This window comes from Paramisgurnus dabryanus, chromosome 1, assembly GCF_030506205.2.
Source record: "Paramisgurnus dabryanus chromosome 1, PD_genome_1.1, whole genome shotgun sequence".
NCBI classification, from domain to species: domain Eukaryota; kingdom Metazoa; phylum Chordata; class Actinopteri; order Cypriniformes; family Cobitidae; genus Paramisgurnus; species Paramisgurnus dabryanus.
In genome coordinates this window covers 64,634,498-64,656,872 of record NC_133337.1, presented here as the reverse complement: position 1 = coordinate 64,656,872, position 22,375 = coordinate 64,634,498, and the positions used below count along the sequence as shown (strand labels likewise).

Below are 22,375 nucleotides of genomic sequence, written 5' to 3'. Positions count from 1 at the left end.
GACGTTTCGCTAACGTGTGACGCAGCCGCCGAAGCTTCCGTGTCATCATCGTACAGTCTACATGCCTGTCGTACCCGGGTTTAAACGATCTATGACGCACAGTGTGATAAGGTAATGATCTTATAGGAGGGCGAAAATCCTGCAGTGTATTCCTGGCTTTACAGAAATCTCTGATACAGTGCCCGACTGCTGCCAATTGAGCCTCTTTAAAAGTGCTCCTGGCAGCAGTGGGATTCGAACCCACGCCCCCGAAGAGACTGGAGCCTTAATCCAGCGCCTTAGACCGCTCGGCCACACTACCACTTAAAGGGCTTGAATCGGTTGTCCGGAGGTCGCATATGCAGGCTGCATTGAGAATCAAGCCAGCTTCATTCAAGTTAACTGAACAATACATTCGCAAGTCACAAGCATATTACAGCAATTTTCCCATTAACTGAGAATAAGAGTCAACCTGATATTTGTTAGTATTCTGAAACAAGAAAGTATTTATAACGTACGCAGCCTACAAACGCGACCCCCCGAAGCTGCAGCCTTCTGATTGAGAAACGGTCCACGTGAGACTTCCAAAGCGCGTAGATGGCCTGGCTGACTGCTGGCAATAGAGCCTCTTTAAAACCACTGCTGGCAGCGGTGGGATTCGAACCCACGCCCCCGGAGAGACTGGAGCCTACATCCAGCGCCTTGGACCGCTCGGCCACGCTACCTCTTGGAGAAGGGCTCTCTGGTGCGTTTCGGTGTGGGTGCAGCTCTACGTACAGCCTCAGTTGATTTCGAGGATCTCGTCGGTGGGAGAGAAACACCTTTGAGGTCCTGCTGTGCTGAGTCATACTCATGGAGATCCCAAATCCTACAGAGTTCTATCGTTTAGAAAGTACATCTGACACAACAAATGAAGCCATGGGGTTTGCTTAAACTCGAAAATTAGGTGAGATTCCCAAAGCTCCCACAGAAATCTAAAGGAAGCGCTTCTGACAAACCAATTAACATGTGGGATGTTCTTGCATGCCAAAATCACTTTATTCTCCCAATACTCTGAAGCCCGGGATACACTGCACGATTATTGGCTGTCCCAGACGAAAGATTGCCATCGTGAAACAATCGTCGCGATTTCAGTGATCGTGGCTCTTCATCGGTGGTCCTATGTCGTACAATGAGAGAGGTTCAAAGACGGCCGTTTTCCCGGTCGTTCGTCCAAAGATAGCCTACGATAGTTTTCTGACAGTGTCAGAAATTCAGCATGATCAACGCACAGTGTGTTTGCTGCTACGACCTGCGTACTGGTATTTGTTTAACGCGAGCGCATGCTGTTGACGTTTCGCTAACGTGTGACGCAGCCGCCGAAGCTTCCGTGTCATCATCGTACAGTCTACATGCCTGTCGTACCCGGGTTTAAACGATCTATGACGCACAGTGTGATAAGGTAATGATCTTATAGGAGGGCAAAATTCCTGCAGTGTATTCCTGGCTTTACAGAAATCTCTGATACAGTGCCCGACTGCTGCCAATTGAGCCTCTTTAAAAGTGCTCCTGGCAGCGGTGGGATTTGAACCTACGCCCCCGAAGAGACTGGAGCCTTAATCCAGCGCCTTGGACCGCTCAGCCACGCTACCTCTTGGAGAAGGGCTCTCTGGTGCGTTTCGGTGTGGGTGCAGCTCCACGGACAGCCTCAGTTGATTTCGAGGATCTCGTCGGCGGGAGAGAAACACCTTTGAGGTCCTGCTGTGCTGAGTCATACTCCTGGAGATCCCAAATCCTACAGAGTTCTATCGTTTAGAAAGTACATCTGACACAACAAATGAAGCCATGGGGTTTGCTTAAACTCGAAAATTAGGTGAGATTCCCAAAGCTCCCACAGAAATCTAAAGGAAGCGCTTCTGACAAACCAATTAACATGTGGGATGTTCTTGCATGCCAAAACCACTTTATTCTCCCAATACTCTGAAGCCCGGGATACACTGCACGATTATTGGCTGTCCCAGACGAAAGATTGCCATCGTGAAACAATCGTCGCGATTTCAGTGATCGTGGCTCTTCATCGGTGGTCCTATGTCATACAATGAGAGATGTTCAAAGACGGCCGTTTTTCCGGTCTTTCGTCCAAATCGTAGCGGTGGCCTACGATAGTTTTCTGACAGTGTCAGAAATTCAGCATGATCAACGCACAGTGTGTTTGCTGCTACGACCTGCGTACTGGTATTTGTTTAACGCGAGCGCATGCTGTTGACGTTTCGCTAACGTGTGACGCAGCCGCCGAAGCTTCCGTGTCATCATCGTACAGTCTACATGCCTGTCGTACCCGGGTTTAAACGATCTATGACGCACAGTGTGATAAGGTAATGATCTTATAGGAGGGTAAAAATCCTGCAGTGTATTCCTGGCTTCACAGAAATCTCTGATACAGTGCCCGACTGCTGCCAATTGAGCCTCTTTAAAAGTGCTCCTGGCAGCGGTGGGATTCGAACCCACGCCCCCGAAGAGACTGGAGCCTTAATCCAGCGCCTTAGACCGCTCGGCCACGCTACCACTTAAAGGACTTGCGTCGGTTGTCCAGAGCTCGCATATGCAGGCTGCATCGAGAATCAAGCCAGCTTCATTCAAGTTAACTGAACAATACATTCGCAAGTCACAAGCATATTACAGCAATTTTCCCATTAACTGAGAATAAGAGTCAACCTGATATTTGTTAGTATTCTGAAACAAGAAAGTATTTATAACGTACGCAGCCTACAAAGGCGACCCGCCGAAGCTGCAGCCTTCTGATTGAGAAACGGTCCACGTGAGACTTCCAAAGCGCGTAGATGGCCTGGCTGACTGCTGGCAATAGAGCCTCTTTAAAACCACTGCTGGCAGCGGTGGGATTCGAACCCACGCCCCCGGAGAGACTGGAGCCTAAATCCAGCGCCTTGGACCGCTCGGCCACGCTACCTCTTGGAGAAGGGCTCTCTGGTGCGTTTCGGTGTGGGTGCAGCTCCACGGACAGCCTCAGTTGATTTCGAGGATCTCGTCGGCGGGAGAGAAACACCTTTGAGGTCCTGCTGTGCTGAGTCATACTCCTGGAGATCCCAAATCCTACAGAGTTCTATCGTTTAGAAAGTACATCTGACACAACAAATGAAGCCATGGGGTTTGCTTAAACTCGAAAATTAGGTGAGATTCCCAAAGCTCCCACAGAAATCTAAAGGAAGCGCTTCTGACAAACCAATTAACATGTGGGATGTTCTTGCATGCCAAAACCACTTTATTCTCCCAATACTCTGAAGCCCGGGATACACTGCACGATTATTGGCTGTCCCAGACGAAAGATTGCCATCGTGAAACAATTGTCGCGATTTCAGTGATCGTGGCTCTTCATCGGTGGTCCTATGTCATACAATGAGAGAGGTTCAAAGACGGCCGTTTTTCCGGTCTTTCGTCCAAAGATAGCCTACGATAGTTTTCTGACAGTGTCAGAAATTCAGCATGATCAACGCACAGTGTGTTTGCTGCTACGACCTGCGTACTGGTATTTGTTTAACGCGAGCGCATGCTGTTGACGTTTCGCTAACGTGTGACGCAGCCGCCGAAGCTTCCGTGTCATCATCGTACAGTCTACATGCCTGTCGTACCCGGGTTTAAACGATCTATGACGCACAGTGTGATAAGGTAATGATCTTATAGGAGGGTAAAAATCCTGCAGTGTATTCCTGGCTTTACAGAAATCTCTGATACAGTGCCCGACTGCTGCCAATTGAGCCTCTTTAAAAGTGCGATTCGAACCCACGCCCCCGAAGAGACTGGAGCCTTAATCCAGCGCCTTAGACCGCTCGGCCACGCTACCACTCAAAGGGCTTGTGTCGGTTGTCCGGAGGACGCATATGCAGGCTGCATCGAGAATCAAGCCAGCTTCATTCAAGTTAACTGAACAATACATTCGCAAGTCACAAGCATATTACAGCAATTTTCCCATTAACTGAGAATAAGAGTCAACCTGATATTTGTTAGTATTCTGAAACAAGAAAGTATTTATAACGTATGCAGCCTACAAACGCGACCCGCCGAAGCTGCAGCCTTCTGATTGAGAAACGGTCCACGTGAGACTTCCAAAGCGCGTAGATGGCCTGGCTGACTGCTGGCAATAGAGCCTCTTTAAAACCACTGCTGGCAGCGGTGGGATTCGAACCCACGCCCCCGGAGAGACTGGAGCCTAAATCCAGCGCCTTGGACCGCTCGGCCACGCTACCTCTTGGAGAAGGGCTCTCTGGTGCGTTTCGGTGTGGGTGCAGCTCCACGGACAGCCTCAGTTGATTTCGAGGATCTCGTCGGCGGGAGAGAAACACCTTTGAGGTCCTGCTGTGCTGAGTCATACTCCTGGAGATCCCAAATCCTACAGAGTTCTATCGTTTAGAAAGTACATCTGACACAACAAATGAAGCCATGGGGTTTGCTTAAACTCGAAAATTAGGTGAGATTCCCAAAGCTCCCACAGAAATCTAAAGGAAGCGCTTCTGACAAACCAATTAACATGTGGGATGTTCTTGCATGCCAAAACCACTTTATTCTCCCAATACTCTCAAGCCCGGGATACACTGCACTATTATTGGCTGTCCCAGACGAAAGATTGCCATCGTGAAACAATCGTCGCGATTTCAGTGATCGTGGCTCTTCATCGGTGGTCCTATGTCGTACAATGAGAGAGGTTCAAAGACGGCCGTTTTCCCGGTCTTTCGTCCAAAGATAGCCTACGATAGTTTTCTGACAGTGTCAGAAATTCAGCATGATCAATGCACAGTGTGTTTGCTGCTACGACCTGCGTACTGGTATTTGTTTAACGCGAGCGCATGCTGTTGACGTTTCGCTAACGTGTGACGCAGCCGCCGAAGCTTCCGTGTCATCATCGTACAGTCTACATGCCTGTCGTACCCGGGTTTAAACGATCTATGACGCACAGTGTGATAAGGTAATGATCTTATAGGAGGGCAAAAATCCTGCAGTGTATTCCTGGCTTTACAGAAATCTCTGATACAGTGCCCGACTGCTGCCAATTGAGCCTCTTTAAAAGTGCTCCTGGCAGAGGTGGGATTCGAACCCACGCCCCCGAAGAGACTGGAGCCTTAATCCAGCGCCTTAGACCGCTCGGCCACGCTACCACTCAAAGGGCTTGCGTCGGGTGTCCGGAGCTCGCATATGCAGGCTGCATCGAGAATCAAGCCAGCTTCATTCAAGTTAACTGAACAATACATTCGCAAGTCACAAGCATATTACAGCAATTTTCCCATTACCTGAGAATAAGAGTCAACCTGATATTTGTTAGTATTCTGAAACAAGAAAGTATTTATAACGTACGCAGCCTACAAACGCGACCCCCCGAAGCTGCAGCCTTCTGATTGAGAAACGGTCCACGTGAGACTTCCAAAGCGCGTAGATGGCCTGGCTGACTGCTGGCAATAGAGCCTCTTTAAAACCACTGCTGGCAGCGGTGGGATTCGAACCCACGCCCCCGGAGAGACTGGAGCCTAAATCCAGCGCCTTGGACCGCTCGGCCACGCTACCTCTTGGAGAAGGGCTCTCTGGTGCGTTTCGGTGTGGGTGCAGCTCCACGGACAGCCTCAGTTGATTTCGAGGATCTTGTCGGCGGGAGAGAAACACCTTTGAGGTCCTGCTGTGCTGAGTCATACTCCTGGAGATCCCAAATCCTACAGAGTTCTATCGTTTAGAAAGTACATCTGACACAACAAATGAAGCCATGGGGTTTGCTTAAACTCGAAAATTAGGTGAGATTCCCAAAGCTCCCACAGAAATCTAAAGGAAGCGCTTCTGACAAACCAATTAACATGTGGGATGTTCTTGCATGCCAAAACCACTTTATTCTCCCAATACTCTGAAGCCCGGGATACACTGCACGATTATTGGCTGTCCCAGACGAAAGATTGCCATCGTGAAACAATCGTCGCGATTTCAGTGATCGTGGCTCTTCATCGGTGGTCCTATGTCGTACAATGAGAGAGGTTCAAAGACGGCCGTTTTCCCGGTCTTTCGTCCAAAGATAGCCTACGATAGTTTTCTGACAGTGTCAGAAATTCAGCATGATCAACGCACAGTGTGTTTGCTGCTACGACCTGCGTACTGGTATTTGTTTAACGCGAGCGCATGCTGTTGACTTTTCGCTAACGTGTGACGCAGCCGCCGAAGCTTCCGTGTCATCATCGTACAGTCTACATGCCTGTCGTACCCGGGTTTAAACGATCTATGACGCACAGTGTGATAAGGTAATGATCTTATAGGAGGGCGAAAATCCTGCAGTGTATTCCTGGCTTTACAGAAATCTCTGATACAGTGCCCGACTGCTGCCAATTGAGCCTCTTTAAAAGTGTTCCTGGCAGCGGTGGGATTCGAACCCACGCCCCCGAAGAGACTGGAGCCTTAATCCAGCGCCTTAGACCGCTCGGCCACGCTACCACTCAAAGGGCTTGTGTCGGTTGTCCGGAGGACGCATATGCAGGCTGCATCGAGAATCAAGCCAGCTTCATTCAAGTTAACTGAACAATACATTCGCAAGTCACAAGCATATTACAGCAATTTTCCCATTAACTGAGAATAAGAGTCAACCTAAAATTTGTTAGTATTCTGAAACAAGAAAGTATTTATAATGTACGCAGCCTACAAACGCGACCCCCCGAAGCTGCAGCCTTCTGATTGAGAAACGGTCCACGTGAGACTTCCAAAGCGCGTAGATGGCCTGGCTGACTGCTGGCAATAGAGCCTCTTTAAAACCACTGCTGGCAGCGGTGGGATTCAAACCCACGCCCCCGGAGAGACTGGAGCCTAAATCCAGCGCCTTGGACCGCTCGGCCACGCTACCTCTTGGAGAAGGGCTCTCTGGTGCGTTTCGGTGTGGGTGCAGCTCCACGGACAGCCTCAGTTGATTTCGAGGATCTCGTCGGCGGGAGAGAAACACCTTTGAGGTCCTGCTGTGCTGAGTCATACTCCTGGAGATCCCAAATCCTACAGACTTCTATCGTTTAGAAAGTACATCTGACACAACAAATGAAGCCATGGGGTTTGCTTAAACTCGAAAATTAGGTGAGATTCCCAAAGCTCCCACAGAAATCTAAAGGAAGCGCTTCTGACAAACCAATTAACATGTGGGATGTTCTTGCATGCCAAAACCACTTTATTCTCCCAATACTCTGAAGCCCGGGATACACTGCACGATTATTGGCTGTCCCAGACGAAAGATTGCCATCGTGAAACAATCGTCGCGATTTCAGTGATCGTGGCTCTTCATCGGTGGTCCTATGTCGTACAATGAGAGAGGTTCAAAGACGGCCGTTTTCCCGGTCTTTCGTCCAAAAATAGCCTACGATAGTTTTCTGACAGTGTCAGAAATTCAGCATGATCAACGCACAGTGTGTTTGCTGCTACGACCTGCGTACTGGTATCTGTTTAACGCGAGCGCATGCTGTTGACGTTTCGCTAACGTGTGACGCAGCCGCCGAAGCTTCCGTGTCATCATCGTACAGTCTACATGCCTGTCGTACCCGGGTTTAAACGATCTATAACGCACAGTGTGATAAGGTAATGATCTTATAGGAGGGCAAAAATCCTGCAGTGTATTCCTGGCTTTACAGAAATCTCTGATACACTGCCCGACTGCTGCCAATTGAGCCTCTTTAAAAGTGCTCCTGGCAGCGGTGGGATTCGAACCCACGCCCCCGAAGAGACTGGAGCCTTAATCCAGCGCCTTAGACCGCTCGGCCACACTACCACTTAAAGGGCTTGCGTCGGTTGTCCGGAGCTCGCATATGCAGGCTGCATCGAGAATCAAGCCAGCTTCATTCAAGTTAACTGAACAATACATTCGCAAGTCACAAGCATATTACAGCAATTTTCCCATTAACTGAGAATAAGAGTCAACCTGATATTTGTTAGTATTCTGAAACAAGAAAGTATTTATAATGTACGCAGCCTACAAACGCGACCCCCCGAAGCTGCAGCCTTCTGATTGAGAAACGGTCCACGTGAGACTTCCAAAGCGCGTAGATGGCCTGGCTGACTGCTGGCAATAGAGCCTCTTTAAAACCACTGCTGGCAGCGGTGGGATTCAAACCCACGCCCCCGGAGAGACTGGAGCCTAAATCCAGCGCCTTGGACCGCTCGGCCACGCTACCTCTTGGAGAAGGGCTCTCTGGTGCGTTTCGGTGTGGGTGCAGCTCCACGGACAGCCTCAGTTGATTTCGAGGATCTCGTCGGCGGGAGAGAAACACCTTTGAGGTCCTGCTGTGCTGAGTCATACTCCTGGAGGTCCCAAATCCTACAGACTTCTATCGTTTAGAAAGTACATCTGACACAACAAATGAAGCCATGGGGTTTGCTTAAACTCGAAAATTAGGTGAGATTCCCAAAGCTCCCACAGAAATCTAAAGGAAGCGCTTCTGACAAACCAATTAACATGTGGGATGTTCTTGCATGCCAAAACCACTTTATTCTCCCAATACTCTGAAGCCCGGGATACACTGCACGATTATTGGCTGTCCCAGACGAAAGATTGCCATCGTGAAACAATCGTCGCGATTTCAGTGATCGTGGCTCTTCATCGGTGGTCCTATGTCGGTCAATGAGAGAGGTTCAAAGACGGCCGTTTTCCCGGTCTTTCGTCCAAAGATAGCCTACGATAGTTTTCTGACAGTGTCAGAAATTCAGCATGATCAACGCACAGTGTGTTTGCTGCTACGACCTGCGTACTGGTATTTGTTTAACGCGAGCGCATGCTGTTGACGTTTCGCTAACGTGTGACGCAGCCGCCGAAGCTTCCGTGTCATCATCGTACAGTCTACATGCCTGTCGTACCCGGGTTTAAACGATCTATGACGCACAGTGTGATAAGGTAATGATCTTATAGGAGGGTAAAAATCCTGCAGTGTATTCCTGGCTTTACAGAAATCTCTGATACAGTGCCCGACTGCTGCCAATTGAGCCTCTTTAAAAGTGCTCCTGGCAGCGGTGGGATTCGAACACACGCCCCCGAAGAGACTGGAGCCTTAATCCAGCACCTTAGACCGCTCGGCCACGCTACCACTTAATTGGCTTGCGTCGGTTGTCCGGAGCTCGCATATGCAGGCTGCATCGAGAATCAAGCCAGCTTCATTCAAGTTAACTGAACAATACATTCGCAAGTCACAAGCATATTACAGCAATTTTCCCATTAACTGAGAATAAGAGTCAACCTGATATTTGTTAGTATTCTGAAACAAGAAAGTATTTATAACGTACGCAGCCTACAAACGCGACCCCCCGAAGCTGCAGCCTTCTGATTGAGAAACGGTCCACGTGAGACTTCCAAAGCGCGTAGATGGCCTGGCTGACTGCTGGCAATAGAGCCTCTTTAAAACCACTGCTTGCAGCGGTGGGATTCGAACCCACGCCCCCGGAGAGACTGGAGCCTAAATCCAGCGCCTTGGACCGCTCGGCCACGCTACCTCTTGGAGAAGGGCTCTCTGGTGCGTTTCGGTGTGGGTGCAGCTCCACGGACAGCCTCAGTTGATTTCGAGGATCTCGTCGGCGGGAGAGAAACACCTTTGAGGTCCTGCTGTGCTGAGTCATACTCCTGGAGATCCCAAATCCTACAGAGTTCTATCGTTTAGAAAGTACATCTGACACAACAAATGAAGCCATGGGGTTTGCTTAAACTCGAAAATTAGGTGAGATTCCCAAAGCTCCCACAGAAATCTAAAGGAAGCGCTTCTGACAAACCAATTAACATGTGGGATGTTCTTGCATGCCAAAACCACTTTATTCTCCCAATACTCTGAAGCCCGGGATACACTGCACGATTATTGGCTGTCCCAGACGAAAGATTGCCATCGTGAAACAATCGTCGCGATTTCAGTGATCGTGGCTCTTCATCGGTGGTCCTATGTCGTACAATGAGAGAGGTTCAAAGACGGCCGTTTTCCCGGTCGTTCGTCCAAAGATAGCCTACGATAGTTTTCTGACAGTGTCAGAAATTCAGCATGATCAACGCACAGTGTGTTTGCTGCTACGACCTGCGTACTGGTATTTGTTTAACGCGAGCGCATGCTGTTGACGTTTCGCTAACGTGTGACGCAGCCGCCGAAGCTTCCGTGTCATCATCGTACAGTCTACATGCCTGTCGTACCCGGGTTTAAACGATCTATGACGCACAGTGTGATAAGGTAATGATCTTATAGGAGGGCGAAAATCCTGCAGTGTATTCCTGGCTTTACAGAAATCTCTGATACAGTGCCCGACTGCTGCCAATTGAGCCTCTTTAAAAGTGCTCCTGGCAGCAGTGGGATTTGAACCCACGCCCCCGAAGAGACTGGAGCCTTAATCCAGCGCCTTAGACCGCTCGGCCACACTACCACTTAAAGGGCTTGAATCGGTTGTCCGGAGGTCGCATATGCAGGCTGCATTGAGAATCAAGCCAGCTTCATTCAAGTTAACTGAACAATACATTCGCAAGTCACAAGCATATTACAGCAATTTTCCCATTAACTGAGAATAAGAGTCAACCTGATATTTGTTAGTATTCTGAAACAAGAAAGTATTTATAACGTACGCAGCCTACAAACGCGACCCCCCGAAGCTGCAGCCTTCTGATTGAGAAACGGTCCACGTGAGACTTCCAAAGCGCGTAGATGGCCTGGCTGACTGCTGGCAATAGAGCCTCTTTAAAACCACTGCTGGCAGCGGTGGGATTCGAACCCACGCCCCCGGAGAGACTGGAGCCTACATCCAGCGCCTTGGACCGCTCGGCCACGCTACCTCTTGGAGAAGGGCTCTCTGGTGCGTTTCGGTGTGGGTGCAGCTCTACGTACAGCCTCAGTTGATTTCGAGGATCTCGTCGGTGGGAGAGAAACACCTTTGAGGTCCTGCTGTGCTGAGTCATACTCATGGAGATCCCAAATCCTACAGAGTTCTATCGTTTAGAAAGTACATCTGACACAACAAATGAAGCCATGGGGTTTGCTTAAACTCGAAAATTAGGTGAGATTCCCAAAGCTCCCACAGAAATCTAAAGGAAGCGCTTCTGACAAACCAATTAACATGTGGGATGTTCTTGCATGCCAAAATCACTTTATTCTCCCAATACTCTGAAGCCCGGGATACACTGCACGATTATTGGCTGTCCCAGACGAAAGATTGCCATCGTGAAACAATCGTCGCGATTTCAGTGATCGTGGCTCTTCATCGGTGGTCCTATGTCGTACAATGAGAGAGGTTCAAAGACGGCCGTTTTCCCGGTCGTTCGTCCAAAGATAGCCTACGATAGTTTTCTGACAGTGTCAGAAATTCAGCATGATCAACGCACAGTGTGTTTGCTGCTACGACCTGCGTACTGGTATTTGTTTAACGCGAGCGCATGCTGTTGACGTTTCGCTAACGTGTGACGCAGCCGCCGAAGCTTCCGTGTCATCATCGTACAGTCTACATGCCTGTCGTACCCGGGTTTAAACGATCTATGACGCACAGTGTGATAAGGTAATGATCTTATAGGAGGGCAAAATTCCTGCAGTGTATTCCTGGCTTTACAGAAATCTCTGATACAGTGCCCGACTGCTGCCAATTGAGCCTCTTTAAAAGTGCTCCTGGCAGCGGTGGGATTTGAACCTACGCCCCCGAAGAGACTGGAGCCTTAATCCAGCGCCTTGGACCGCTCAGCCACGCTACCTCTTGGAGAAGGGCTCTCTGGTGCGTTTCGGTGTGGGTGCAGCTCCACGGACAGCCTCAGTTGATTTCGAGGATCTCGTCGGCGGGAGAGAAACACCTTTGAGGTCCTGCTGTGCTGAGTCATACTCCTGGAGATCCCAAATCCTACAGAGTTCTATCGTTTAGAAAGTACATCTGACACAACAAATGAAGCCATGGGGTTTGCTTAAACTCGAAAATTAGGTGAGATTCCCAAAGCTCCCACAGAAATCTAAAGGAAGCGCTTCTGACAAACCAATTAACATGTGGGATGTTCTTGCATGCCAAAACCACTTTATTCTCCCAATACTCTGAAGCCCGGGATACACTGCACGATTATTGGCTGTCCCAGACGAAAGATTGCCATCGTGAAATAATCGTCGCGATTTCAGTGATCGTGGCTCTTCATCGGTGGTCCTATGTCATACAATGAGAGATGTTCAAAGACGGCCGTTTTTCCGGTCTTTCGTCCAAATCGTAGCGGTGGCCTACGATAGTTTTCTGACAGTGTCAGAAATTCAGCATGATCAACGCACAGTGTGTTTGCTGCTACGACCTGCGTACTGGTATTTGTTTAACGCGAGCGCATGCTGTTGACGTTTCGCTAACGTGTGACGCAGCCGCCGAAGCTTCCGTGTCATCATCGTACAGTCTACATGCCTGTCGTACCCGGGTTTAAACGATCTATGACGCACAGTGTGATAAGGTAATGATCTTATAGGAGGGTAAAAATCCTGCAGTGTATTCCTGGCTTCACAGAAATCTCTGATACAGTGCCCGACTGCTGCCAATTGAGCCTCTTTAAAAGTGCTCCTGGCAGCGGTGGGATTCGAACCCACGCCCCCGAAGAGACTGGAGCCTTAATCCAGCGCCTTAGACCGCTCGGCCACGCTACCACTTAAAGGACTTGCGTCGGTTGTCCAGAGCTCGCATATGCAGGCTGCATCGAGAATCAAGCCAGCTTCATTCAAGTTAACTGAACAATACATTCGCAAGTCACAAGCATATTACAGCAATTTTCCCATTAACTGAGAATAAGAGTCAACCTGATATTTGTTAGTATTCTGAAACAAGAAAGTATTTATAACGTACGCAGCCTACAAAGGCGACCCGCCGAAGCTGCAGCCTTCTGATTGAGAAACGGTCCACGTGAGACTTCCAAAGCGCGTAGATGGCCTGGCTGACTGCTGGCAATAGAGCCTCTTTAAAACCACTGCTGGCAGCGGTGGGATTCGAACCCACGCCCCCGGAGAGACTGGAGCCTAAATCCAGCGCCTTGGACCGCTCGGCCACGCTACCTCTTGGAGAAGGGCTCTCTGGTGCGTTTCGGTGTGGGTGCAGCTCCACGGACAGCCTCAGTTGATTTCGAGGATCTCGTCGGCGGGAGAGAAACACCTTTGAGGTCCTGCTGTGCTGAGTCATACTCCTGGAGATCCCAAATCCTACAGAGTTCTATCGTTTAGAAAGTACATCTGACACAACAAATGAAGCCATGGGGTTTGCTTAAACTCGAAAATTAGGTGAGATTCCCAAAGCTCCCACAGAAATCTAAAGGAAGCGCTTCTGACAAACCAATTAACATGTGGGATGTTCTTGCATGCCAAAACCACTTTATTCTCCCAATACTCTGAAGCCCGGGATACACTGCACGATTATTGGCTGTCCCAGACGAAAGATTGCCATCGTGAAACAATTGTCGCGATTTCAGTGATCGTGGCTCTTCATCGGTGGTCCTATGTCATACAATGAGAGAGGTTCAAAGACGGCCGTTTTTCCGGTCTTTCGTCCAAAGATAGCCTACGATAGTTTTCTGACAGTGTCAGAAATTCAGCATGATCAACGCACAGTGTGTTTGCTGCTACGACCTGCGTACTGGTATTTGTTTAACGCGAGCGCATGCTGTTGACGTTTCGCTAACGTGTGACGCAGCCGCCGAAGCTTCCGTGTCATCATCGTACAGTCTACATGCCTGTCGTACCCGGGTTTAAACGATCTATGACGCACAGTGTGATAAGGTAATGATCTTATAGGAGGGTAAAAATCCTGCAGTGTATTCCTGGCTTTACAGAAATCTCTGATACAGTGCCCGACTGCTGCCAATTGAGCCTCTTTAAAAGTGCGATTCGAACCCACGCCCCCGAAGAGACTGGAGCCTTAATCCAGCGCCTTAGACCGCTCGGCCACGCTACCACTCAAAGGGCTTGTGTCGGTTGTCCGGAGGACGCATATGCAGGCTGCATCGAGAATCAAGCCAGCTTCATTCAAGTTAACTGAACAATACATTCGCAAGTCACAAGCATATTACAGCAATTTTCCCATTAACTGAGAATAAGAGTCAACCTGATATTTGTTAGTATTCTGAAACAAGAAAGTATTTATAACGTATGCAGCCTACAAACGCGACCCGCCGAAGCTGCAGCCTTCTGATTGAGAAACGGTCCACGTGAGACTTCCAAAGCGCGTAGATGGCCTGGCTGACTGCTGGCAATAGAGCCTCTTTAAAACCACTGCTGGCAGCGGTGGGATTCGAACCCACGCCCCCGGAGAGACTGGAGCCTAAATCCAGCGCCTTGGACCGCTCGGCCACGCTACCTCTTGGAGAAGGGCTCTCTGGTGCGTTTCGGTGTGGGTGCAGCTCCACGGACAGCCTCAGTTGATTTCGAGGATCTCGTCGGCGGGAGAGAAACACCTTTGAGGTCCTGCTGTGCTGAGTCATACTCCTGGAGATCCCAAATCCTACAGAGTTCTATCGTTTAGAAAGTACATCTGACACAACAAATGAAGCCATGGGGTTTGCTTAAACTCGAAAATTAGGTGAGATTCCCAAAGCTCCCACAGAAATCTAAAGGAAGCGCTTCTGACAAACCAATTAACATGTGGGATGTTCTTGCATGCCAAAACCACTTTATTCTCCCAATACTCTCAAGCCCGGGATACACTGCACTATTATTGGCTGTCCCAGACGAAAGATTGCCATCGTGAAACAATCGTCGCGATTTCAGTGATCGTGGCTCTTCATCGGTGGTCCTATGTCGTACAATGAGAGAGGTTCAAAGACGGCCGTTTTCCCGGTCTTTCGTCCAAAGATAGCCTACGATAGTTTTCTGACAGTGTCAGAAATTCAGCATGATCAATGCACAGTGTGTTTGCTGCTACGACCTGCGTACTGGTATTTGTTTAACGCGAGCGCATGCTGTTGACGTTTCGCTAACGTGTGACGCAGCCGCCGAAGCTTCCGTGTCATCATCGTACAGTCTACATGCCTGTCGTACCCGGGTTTAAACGATCTATGACGCACAGTGTGATAAGGTAATGATCTTATAGGAGGGCAAAAATCCTGCAGTGTATTCCTGGCTTTACAGAAATCTCTGATACAGTGCCCGACTGCTGCCAATTGAGCCTCTTTAAAAGTGCTCCTGGCAGAGGTGGGATTCGAACCCACGCCCCCGAAGAGACTGGAGCCTTAATCCAGCGCCTTAGACCGCTCGGCCACGCTACCACTCAAAGGGCTTGCGTCGGGTGTCCGGAGCTCGCATATGCAGGCTGCATCGAGAATCAAGCCAGCTTCATTCAAGTTAACTGAACAATACATTCGCAAGTCACAAGCATATTACAGCAATTTTCCCATTACCTGAGAATAAGAGTCAACCTGATATTTGTTAGTATTCTGAAACAAGAAAGTATTTATAACGTACGCAGCCTACAAACGCGACCCCCCGAAGCTGCAGCCTTCTGATTGAGAAACGGTCCACGTGAGACTTCCAAAGCGCGTAGATGGCCTGGCTGACTGCTGGCAATAGAGCCTCTTTAAAACCACTGCTGGCAGCGGTGGGATTCGAACCCACGCCCCCGGAGAGACTGGAGCCTAAATCCAGCGCCTTGGACCGCTCGGCCACGCTACCTCTTGGAGAAGGGCTCTCTGGTGCGTTTCGGTGTGGGTGCAGCTCCACGGACAGCCTCAGTTGATTTCGAGGATCTTGTCGGCGGGAGAGAAACACCTTTGAGGTCCTGCTGTGCTGAGTCATACTCCTGGAGATCCCAAATCCTACAGAGTTCTATCGTTTAGAAAGTACATCTGACACAACAAATGAAGCCATGGGGTTTGCTTAAACTCGAAAATTAGGTGAGATTCCCAAAGCTCCCACAGAAATCTAAAGGAAGCGCTTCTGACAAACCAATTAACATGTGGGATGTTCTTGCATGCCAAAACCACTTTATTCTCCCAATACTCTGAAGCCCGGGATACACTGCACGATTATTGGCTGTCCCAGACGAAAGATTGCCATCGTGAAACAATCGTCGCGATTTCAGTGATCGTGGCTCTTCATCGGTGGTCCTATGTCGTACAATGAGAGAGGTTCAAAGACGGCCGTTTTCCCGGTCTTTCGTCCAAAGATAGCCTACGATAGTTTTCTGACAGTGTCAGAAATTCAGCATGATCAACGCACAGTGTGTTTGCTGCTACGACCTGCGTACTGGTATTTGTTTAACGCGAGCGCATGCTGTTGACTTTTCGCTAACGTGTGACGCAGCCGCCGAAGCTTCCGTGTCATCATCGTACAGTCTACATGCCTGTCGTACCCGGGTTTAAACGATCTATGACGCACAGTGTGATAAGGTAATGATCTTATAGGAGGGCGAAAATCCTGCAGTGTATTCCTGGCTTTACAGAAATCTCTGATACAGTGCCCGACTGCTGCCAATTGAGCCTCTTTAAAAGTGTTCCTGGCAGCGGTGGGATTCGAACCCACGCCCCCGAAGAGACTGGAGCCTTAATCCAGCGCCTTAGACCGCTCGGCCACGCTACCACTCAAAGGGCTTGTGTCGGTTGTCCGGAGGACGCATATGCAGGCTGCATCGAGAATCAAGCCAGCTTCATTCAAGTTAACTGAACAATACATTCGCAAGTCACAAGCATATTACAGCAATTTTCCCATTAACTGAGAATAAGAGTCAACCTAAAATTTGTTAGTATTCTGAAACAAGAAAGTATTTATAATGTACGCAGCCTACAAACGCGACCCCCCGAAGCTGCAGCCTTCTGATTGAGAAACGGTCCACGTGAGACTTCCAAAGCGCGTAGATGGCCTGGCTGACTGCTGGCAATAGAGCCTCTTTAAAACCACTGCTGGCAGCGGTGGGATTCAAACCCACGCCCCCGGAGAGACTGGAGCCTAAATCCAGCGCCTTGGACCGCTCGGCCACGCTACCTCTTGGAGAAGGGCTCTCTGGTGCGTTTCGGTGTGGGTGCAGCTCCACGGACAGCCTCAGTTGATTTCGAGGATCTCGTCGGCGGGAGAGAAACACCTTTGAGGTCCTGCTGTGCTGAGTCATACTCCTGGAGGTCCCAAATCCTACAGACTTCTATCGTTTAGAAAGTACATCTGACACAACAAATGAAGCCATGGGGTTTGCTTAAACTCGAAAATTAGGTGAGATTCCCAAAGCTCCCACAGAAATCTAAAGGAAGCGCTTCTGACAAACCAATTAACATGTGGGATGTTCTTGCATGCCAAAACCACTTTATTCTCCCAATACTCTGAAGCCCGGGATACACTGCACGATTATTGGCTGTCCCAGACGAAAGATTGCCATCGTGAAACAATCGTCGCGATTTCAGTGATCGTGGCTCTTCATCGGTGGTCCTATGTCGGTCAATGAGAGAGGTTCAAAGACGGCCGTTTTCCCGGTCTTTCGTCCAAAGATAGCCTACGATAGTTTTCTGACAGTGTCAGAAATTCAGCATGATCAACGCACAGTGTGTTTGCTGCTACGACCTGCGTACTGGTATTTGTTTAACGCGAGCGCATGCTGTTGACGTTTCGCTAACGTGTGACGCAGCCGCCGAAGCTTCCGTGTCATCATCGTACAGTCTACATGCCTGTCGTACCCGGGTTTAAACGATCTATGACGCACAGTGTGATAAGGTAATGATCTTATAGGAGGGCGAAAATCCTGCAGTGTATTCCTGGCTTTACAGAAATCTCTGATACAGTGCCCGACTGCTGCCAATTGAGCCTCTTTAAAAGTGCTCCTGGCAGCAGTGGGATTCGAACCCACGCCCCCGAAGAGACTGGAGCCTTAATCCAGCGCCTTAGACCGCTCGGCCACACTACCACTTAAAGGGCTTGAATCGGTTGTCCGGAGGTCGCATATGCAGGCTGCATTGAGAATCAAGCCAGCTTCATTCAAGTTAACTGAACAATACATTCGCAAGTCACAAGCATATTACAGCAATTTTCCCATTAACTGAGAATAAGAGTCAACCTGATATTTGTTAGTATTCTGAAACAAGAAAGTATTTATAACGTACGCAGCCTACAAACGCGACCCCCCGAAGCTGCAGCCTTCTGATTGAGAAACGGTCCACGTGAGACTTCCAAAGCGCGTAGATGGCCTGGCTGACTGCTGGCAATAGAGCCTCTTTAAAACCACTGATGGCAGCGGTGGGATTCGAACCCACGCCCCCGGAGAGACTGGAGCCTACATCCAGCGCCTTGGACCGCTCGGCCACGCTACCTCTTGGAGAAGGGCTCTCTGGTGCGTTTCGGTGTGGGTGCAGCTCCACGGACAGCCTCAGTTGATTTCGAGGATCTCGTCGGTGGGAGAGAAACACCTTTGAGGTCCTGCTGTGCTGAGTCATACTCATGGAGATCCCAAATCCTACAGAGTTCTATCGTTTAGAAAGTACATCTGACACAACAAATGAAGCCATGGGGTTTGCTTAAACTCGAAAATTAGGTGAGATTCCCAAAGCTCCCACAGAAATCTAAAGGAAGCGCTTCTGACAAACCAATTAACATGTGGGATGTTCTTGCATGCCAAAATCACTTTATTCTCCCAATACTCTGAAGCCCGGGATACACTGCACGATTATTGGCTGTCCCAGACGAAAGATTGCCATCGTGAAACAATCGTCGCGATTTCAGTGATCGTGGCTCTTCATCGGTGGTCCTATGTCGTACAATGAGAGAGGTTCAAAGACGGCCGTTTTCCCGGTCGTTCGTCCAAAGATAGCCTACGATAGTTTTCTGACAGTGTCAGAAATTCAGCATGATCAACGCACAGTGTGTTTGCTGCTACGACCTGCGTACTGGTATTTGTTTAACGCGAGCGCATGCTGTTGACGTTTCGCTAACGTGTGACGCAGCCGCCGAAGCTTCCGTGTCATCATCGTACAATCTACATGCCTGTCGTACCCGGGTTTAAACGATCTATGACGCACAGTGTGATAAGGTAATGATCTTATAGGAGGGCAAAATTCCTGCAGTGTATTCCTGGCTTTACAGAAATCTCTGATACAGTGCCCGACTGCTGCCAATTGAGCCTCTTTAAAAGTGCTCCTGGCAGCGGTGGGATTTGAACCCACGCCCCCGAAGAGACTGGAGCCTTAATCCAGCGCCTTGGACCGCTCAGCCACGCTACCTCTTGGAGAAGGGCTCTCTGGTGCGTTTCGGTGTGGGTGCAGCTCCACGGACAGCCTCAGTTGATTTCGAGGATCTCGTCGGCGGGAGAGAAACACCTTTGAGGTCCTGCTGTGCTGAGTCATACTCCTGGAGATCCCAAATCCTACAGAGTTCTATCGTTTAGAAAGTACATCTGACACAACAAATGAAGCCATGGGGTTTGCTTAAACTCGAAAATTAGGTGAGATTCCCAAAGCTCCCACAGAAATCTAAAGGAAGCGCTTCTGACAAACCAATTAACATGTGGGATGTTCTTGCATGCCAAAACCACTTTATTCTCCCAATACTCTGAAGCCCGGGATACACTGCACGATTATTGGCTGTCCCAGACGAAAGATTGCCATCGTGAAACAATCGTCGCGATTTCAGTGATCGTGGCTCTTCATCGGTGGTCCTATGTCATACAATGAGAGATGTTCAAAGACGGCCGTTTTTCCGGTCTTTCGTCCAAATCGTAGCGGTGGCCTACGATAGTTTTCTGACAGTGTCAGAAATTCAGCATGATCAACGCACAGTGTGTTTGCTGCTACGACCTGCGTACTGGTATTTGTTTAACGCGAGCGCATGCTGTTGACGTTTCGCTAACGTGTGACGCAGCCGCCGAAGCTTCCGTGTCATCATCGTACAGTCTACATGCCTGTCGTACCCGGGTTTAAACGATCTATGACGCACAGTGTGATAAGGTAATGATCTTATAGGAGGGTAAAAATCCTGCAGTGTATTCCTGGCTTTACAGAAATCTCTGATACAGTGCCCGACTGCTGCCAATTGAGCCTCTTTAAAAGTGCTCCTGGCAGCGGTGGGATTCGAACACACGCCCCCGAAGAGACTGGAGCCTTAATCCAGCACCTTAGACCGCTCGGCCACGCTACCACTTAATTGGCTTGCGTCGGTTGTCCGGAGCTCGCATATGCAGGCTGCATCGAGAATCAAGCCAGCTTCATTCAAGTTAACTGAACAATACATTCGCAAGTCACAAGCATATTACAGCAATTTTCCCATTAACTGAGAATAAGAGTCAACCTGATATTTGTTAGTATTCTGAAACAAGAAAGTATTTATAACGTACGCAGCCTACAAACGCGACCCCCCGAAGCTGCAGCCTTCTGATTGAGAAACGGTCCACGTGAGACTTCCAAAGCGCGTAGATGGCCTGGCTGACTGCTGGCAATAGAGCCTCTTTAAAACCACTGCTTGCAGCGGTGGGATTCGAACCCACGCCCCCGGAGAGACTGGAGCCTAAATCCAGCGCCTTGGACCGCTCGGCCACGCTACCTCTTGGAGAAGGGCTCTCTGGTGCGTTTCGGTGTGGGTGCAGCTCCACGGACAGCCTCAGTTGATTTCGAGGATCTCGTCGGCGGGAGAGAAACACCTTTGAGGTCCTGCTGTGCTGAGTCATACTCCTGGAGATCCCAAATCCTACAGAGTTCTATCGTTTAGAAAGTACATCTGACACAACAAATGAAGCCATGGGGTTTGCTTAAACTCGAAAATTAGGTGAGATTCCCAAAGCTCCCACAGAAATCTAAAGGAAGCGCTTCTGACAAACCAATTAACATGTGGGATGTTCTTGCATGCCAAAACCACTTTATTCTCCCAATACTCTGAAGCCCGGGATACACTGCACTATTATTGGCTGTCCCAGACGAAAGATTGCCATCGTGAAACAATCGTCGCGATTTCAGTGATCGTGGCTCTTCATCGGTGGTCCTATGTCGTACAATGAGAGAGGTTCAAAGACGGCCGTTTTCCCGGTCTTTCGTCCAAAGATAGCCTACGATAGTTTTCTGACAGTGTCAGAAATTCAGCATGATCAATGCACAGTGTGTTTGCTGCTACGACCTGCGTACTGGTATTTGTTTAACGCGAGCGCATGCTGTTGACGTTTCGCTAACGTGTGACGCAGCCGCCGAAGCTTCCGTGTCATCATCGTACAGTCTACATGCCTGTCGTACCCGGGTTTAAACGATCTATGACGCACAGTGTGATAAGGTAATGATCTTATAGGAGGGCAAAAATCCTGCAGTGTATTCCTGGCTTTACAGAAATCTCTGATACAGTGCCCGACTGCTGCCAATTGAGCCTCTTTAAAAGTGCTCCTGGCAGAGGTGGGATTCAAACCCACGCCCCCGAAGAGACTGGAGCCTTAATCCAGCGCCTTAGACCGCTCGGCCACGCTACCACTCAAAGGGCTTGCGTCGGGTGTCCGGAGCTCGCATATGCAGGCTGCATCGAGAATCAAGCCAGCTTCATTCAAGTTAACTGAACAATACATTCGCAAGTCACAAGCATATTACAGCAATTTTCCCATTACCTGAGAATAAGAGTCAACCTGATATTTGTTAGTATTCTGAAACAAGAAAGTATTTATAACGTACGCAGCCTACAAACGCGACCCCCCGAAGCTGCAGCCTTCTGATTGAGAAACGGTCCACGTGAGACTTCCAAAGCGCGTAGATGGCCTGGCTGACTGCTGGCAATAGAGCCTCTTTAAAACCACTGCTGGCAGCGGTGGGATTCGAACCCACGCCCCCGGAGAGACTGGAGCCTAAATCCAGCGCCTTGGACCGCTCGGCCACGCTACCTCTTGGAGAAGGGCTCTCTGGTGCGTTTCGGTGTGGGTGCAGCTCCACGGACAGCCTCAGTTGATTTCGAGGATCTTGTCAGCGGGAGAGAAACACCTTTGAGGTCCTGCTGTGCTGAGTCATACTCCTGGAGATCCCAAATCCTACAGAGTTCTATCGTTTAGAAAGTACATCTGACACAACAAATGAAGCCATGGGGTTTGCTTAAACTCGAAAATTAGGTGAGATTCCCAAAGCTCCCACAGAAATCTAAAGGAAGCGCTTCTGACAAACCAATTAACATGTGGGATGTTCTTGCATGCCAAAACCACTTTATTCTCCCAATACTCTGAAGCCCAGGATACACTGCACGATTATTGGCTGTCCCAGACGAAAGATTGCCATCGTGAAACAATCGTCGCGATTTCAGTGATCGTGGCTCTTCATCGGTGGTCCTATGTCGTACAATGAGAGAGGTTCAAAGACGGACGTTTTCCCGGTCTTTCGTCCAAAGATAGCCTACGATAGTTTTCTGACAGTGTCAGAAATTCAGCATGATCAACGCACAGTGTGTTTGCTGCTACGACCTGCGTACTGGTATTTGTTTAACGCGAGCGCATGCTGTTGACTTTTCGCTAACGTGTGACGCAGCCGCCG

At 49.3% G+C, this 22,375-nt stretch overlaps 26 non-coding genes across 26 annotated transcripts; all 26 read right to left on the bottom strand.

The window, feature by feature from the left end:
* Positions 1-219: 219 nt before the first annotated feature.
* On the bottom strand, positions 220-301 carry trnal-aag (transfer RNA leucine (anticodon AAG)). The gene has a single exon. It is a non-coding gene; the product is annotated as a tRNA-Leu (tRNA).
* Positions 302-622: 321 nt separating this feature from the next.
* trnal-uag (transfer RNA leucine (anticodon UAG)) lies at positions 623-704 on the bottom strand. Its single transcript has one exon. It is a non-coding gene; the product is annotated as a tRNA-Leu (tRNA).
* A 1,737-nt stretch (positions 705-2,441) lies between these two features.
* trnal-aag (transfer RNA leucine (anticodon AAG)) lies at positions 2,442-2,523 on the bottom strand. The gene has a single exon. It is a non-coding gene; the product is annotated as a tRNA-Leu (tRNA).
* A 321-nt stretch (positions 2,524-2,844) lies between these two features.
* trnal-uag (transfer RNA leucine (anticodon UAG)) lies at positions 2,845-2,926 on the bottom strand. Its single transcript has one exon. It is a non-coding gene; the product is annotated as a tRNA-Leu (tRNA).
* A 1,212-nt stretch (positions 2,927-4,138) lies between these two features.
* trnal-uag (transfer RNA leucine (anticodon UAG)) lies at positions 4,139-4,220 on the bottom strand. The gene has a single exon. It is a non-coding gene; the product is annotated as a tRNA-Leu (tRNA).
* Positions 4,221-5,044: 824 nt separating this feature from the next.
* trnal-aag (transfer RNA leucine (anticodon AAG)) lies at positions 5,045-5,126 on the bottom strand. Its single transcript has one exon. It is a non-coding gene; the product is annotated as a tRNA-Leu (tRNA).
* Positions 5,127-5,447: 321 nt separating this feature from the next.
* On the bottom strand, positions 5,448-5,529 carry trnal-uag (transfer RNA leucine (anticodon UAG)). Its single transcript has one exon. It is a non-coding gene; the product is annotated as a tRNA-Leu (tRNA).
* Positions 5,530-6,353: 824 nt separating this feature from the next.
* trnal-aag (transfer RNA leucine (anticodon AAG)) lies at positions 6,354-6,435 on the bottom strand. Its single transcript has one exon. It is a non-coding gene; the product is annotated as a tRNA-Leu (tRNA).
* Positions 6,436-6,756: 321 nt separating this feature from the next.
* trnal-uag (transfer RNA leucine (anticodon UAG)) lies at positions 6,757-6,838 on the bottom strand. The gene has a single exon. It is a non-coding gene; the product is annotated as a tRNA-Leu (tRNA).
* An 824-nt stretch (positions 6,839-7,662) lies between these two features.
* trnal-aag (transfer RNA leucine (anticodon AAG)) lies at positions 7,663-7,744 on the bottom strand. Its single transcript has one exon. It is a non-coding gene; the product is annotated as a tRNA-Leu (tRNA).
* Positions 7,745-8,065: 321 nt separating this feature from the next.
* On the bottom strand, positions 8,066-8,147 carry trnal-uag (transfer RNA leucine (anticodon UAG)). Its single transcript has one exon. It is a non-coding gene; the product is annotated as a tRNA-Leu (tRNA).
* A 1,227-nt stretch (positions 8,148-9,374) lies between these two features.
* Positions 9,375-9,456, bottom strand: trnal-uag (transfer RNA leucine (anticodon UAG)). Its single transcript has one exon. It is a non-coding gene; the product is annotated as a tRNA-Leu (tRNA).
* An 824-nt stretch (positions 9,457-10,280) lies between these two features.
* Positions 10,281-10,362, bottom strand: trnal-aag (transfer RNA leucine (anticodon AAG)). Its single transcript has one exon. It is a non-coding gene; the product is annotated as a tRNA-Leu (tRNA).
* A 321-nt stretch (positions 10,363-10,683) lies between these two features.
* trnal-uag (transfer RNA leucine (anticodon UAG)) lies at positions 10,684-10,765 on the bottom strand. The gene has a single exon. It is a non-coding gene; the product is annotated as a tRNA-Leu (tRNA).
* Positions 10,766-12,502: 1,737 nt separating this feature from the next.
* Positions 12,503-12,584, bottom strand: trnal-aag (transfer RNA leucine (anticodon AAG)). The gene has a single exon. It is a non-coding gene; the product is annotated as a tRNA-Leu (tRNA).
* Positions 12,585-12,905: 321 nt separating this feature from the next.
* trnal-uag (transfer RNA leucine (anticodon UAG)) lies at positions 12,906-12,987 on the bottom strand. Its single transcript has one exon. It is a non-coding gene; the product is annotated as a tRNA-Leu (tRNA).
* Positions 12,988-14,199: 1,212 nt separating this feature from the next.
* Positions 14,200-14,281, bottom strand: trnal-uag (transfer RNA leucine (anticodon UAG)). Its single transcript has one exon. It is a non-coding gene; the product is annotated as a tRNA-Leu (tRNA).
* Positions 14,282-15,105: 824 nt separating this feature from the next.
* On the bottom strand, positions 15,106-15,187 carry trnal-aag (transfer RNA leucine (anticodon AAG)). Its single transcript has one exon. It is a non-coding gene; the product is annotated as a tRNA-Leu (tRNA).
* Positions 15,188-15,508: 321 nt separating this feature from the next.
* On the bottom strand, positions 15,509-15,590 carry trnal-uag (transfer RNA leucine (anticodon UAG)). Its single transcript has one exon. It is a non-coding gene; the product is annotated as a tRNA-Leu (tRNA).
* Positions 15,591-16,414: 824 nt separating this feature from the next.
* trnal-aag (transfer RNA leucine (anticodon AAG)) lies at positions 16,415-16,496 on the bottom strand. The gene has a single exon. It is a non-coding gene; the product is annotated as a tRNA-Leu (tRNA).
* Positions 16,497-16,817: 321 nt separating this feature from the next.
* trnal-uag (transfer RNA leucine (anticodon UAG)) lies at positions 16,818-16,899 on the bottom strand. The gene has a single exon. It is a non-coding gene; the product is annotated as a tRNA-Leu (tRNA).
* An 824-nt stretch (positions 16,900-17,723) lies between these two features.
* trnal-aag (transfer RNA leucine (anticodon AAG)) lies at positions 17,724-17,805 on the bottom strand. Its single transcript has one exon. It is a non-coding gene; the product is annotated as a tRNA-Leu (tRNA).
* A 321-nt stretch (positions 17,806-18,126) lies between these two features.
* Positions 18,127-18,208, bottom strand: trnal-uag (transfer RNA leucine (anticodon UAG)). Its single transcript has one exon. It is a non-coding gene; the product is annotated as a tRNA-Leu (tRNA).
* Positions 18,209-19,032: 824 nt separating this feature from the next.
* On the bottom strand, positions 19,033-19,114 carry trnal-aag (transfer RNA leucine (anticodon AAG)). The gene has a single exon. It is a non-coding gene; the product is annotated as a tRNA-Leu (tRNA).
* Positions 19,115-20,348: 1,234 nt separating this feature from the next.
* On the bottom strand, positions 20,349-20,430 carry trnal-uag (transfer RNA leucine (anticodon UAG)). Its single transcript has one exon. It is a non-coding gene; the product is annotated as a tRNA-Leu (tRNA).
* A 1,227-nt stretch (positions 20,431-21,657) lies between these two features.
* trnal-uag (transfer RNA leucine (anticodon UAG)) lies at positions 21,658-21,739 on the bottom strand. The gene has a single exon. It is a non-coding gene; the product is annotated as a tRNA-Leu (tRNA).
* Between the last annotated feature and the right edge of the window lie 636 nt (positions 21,740-22,375).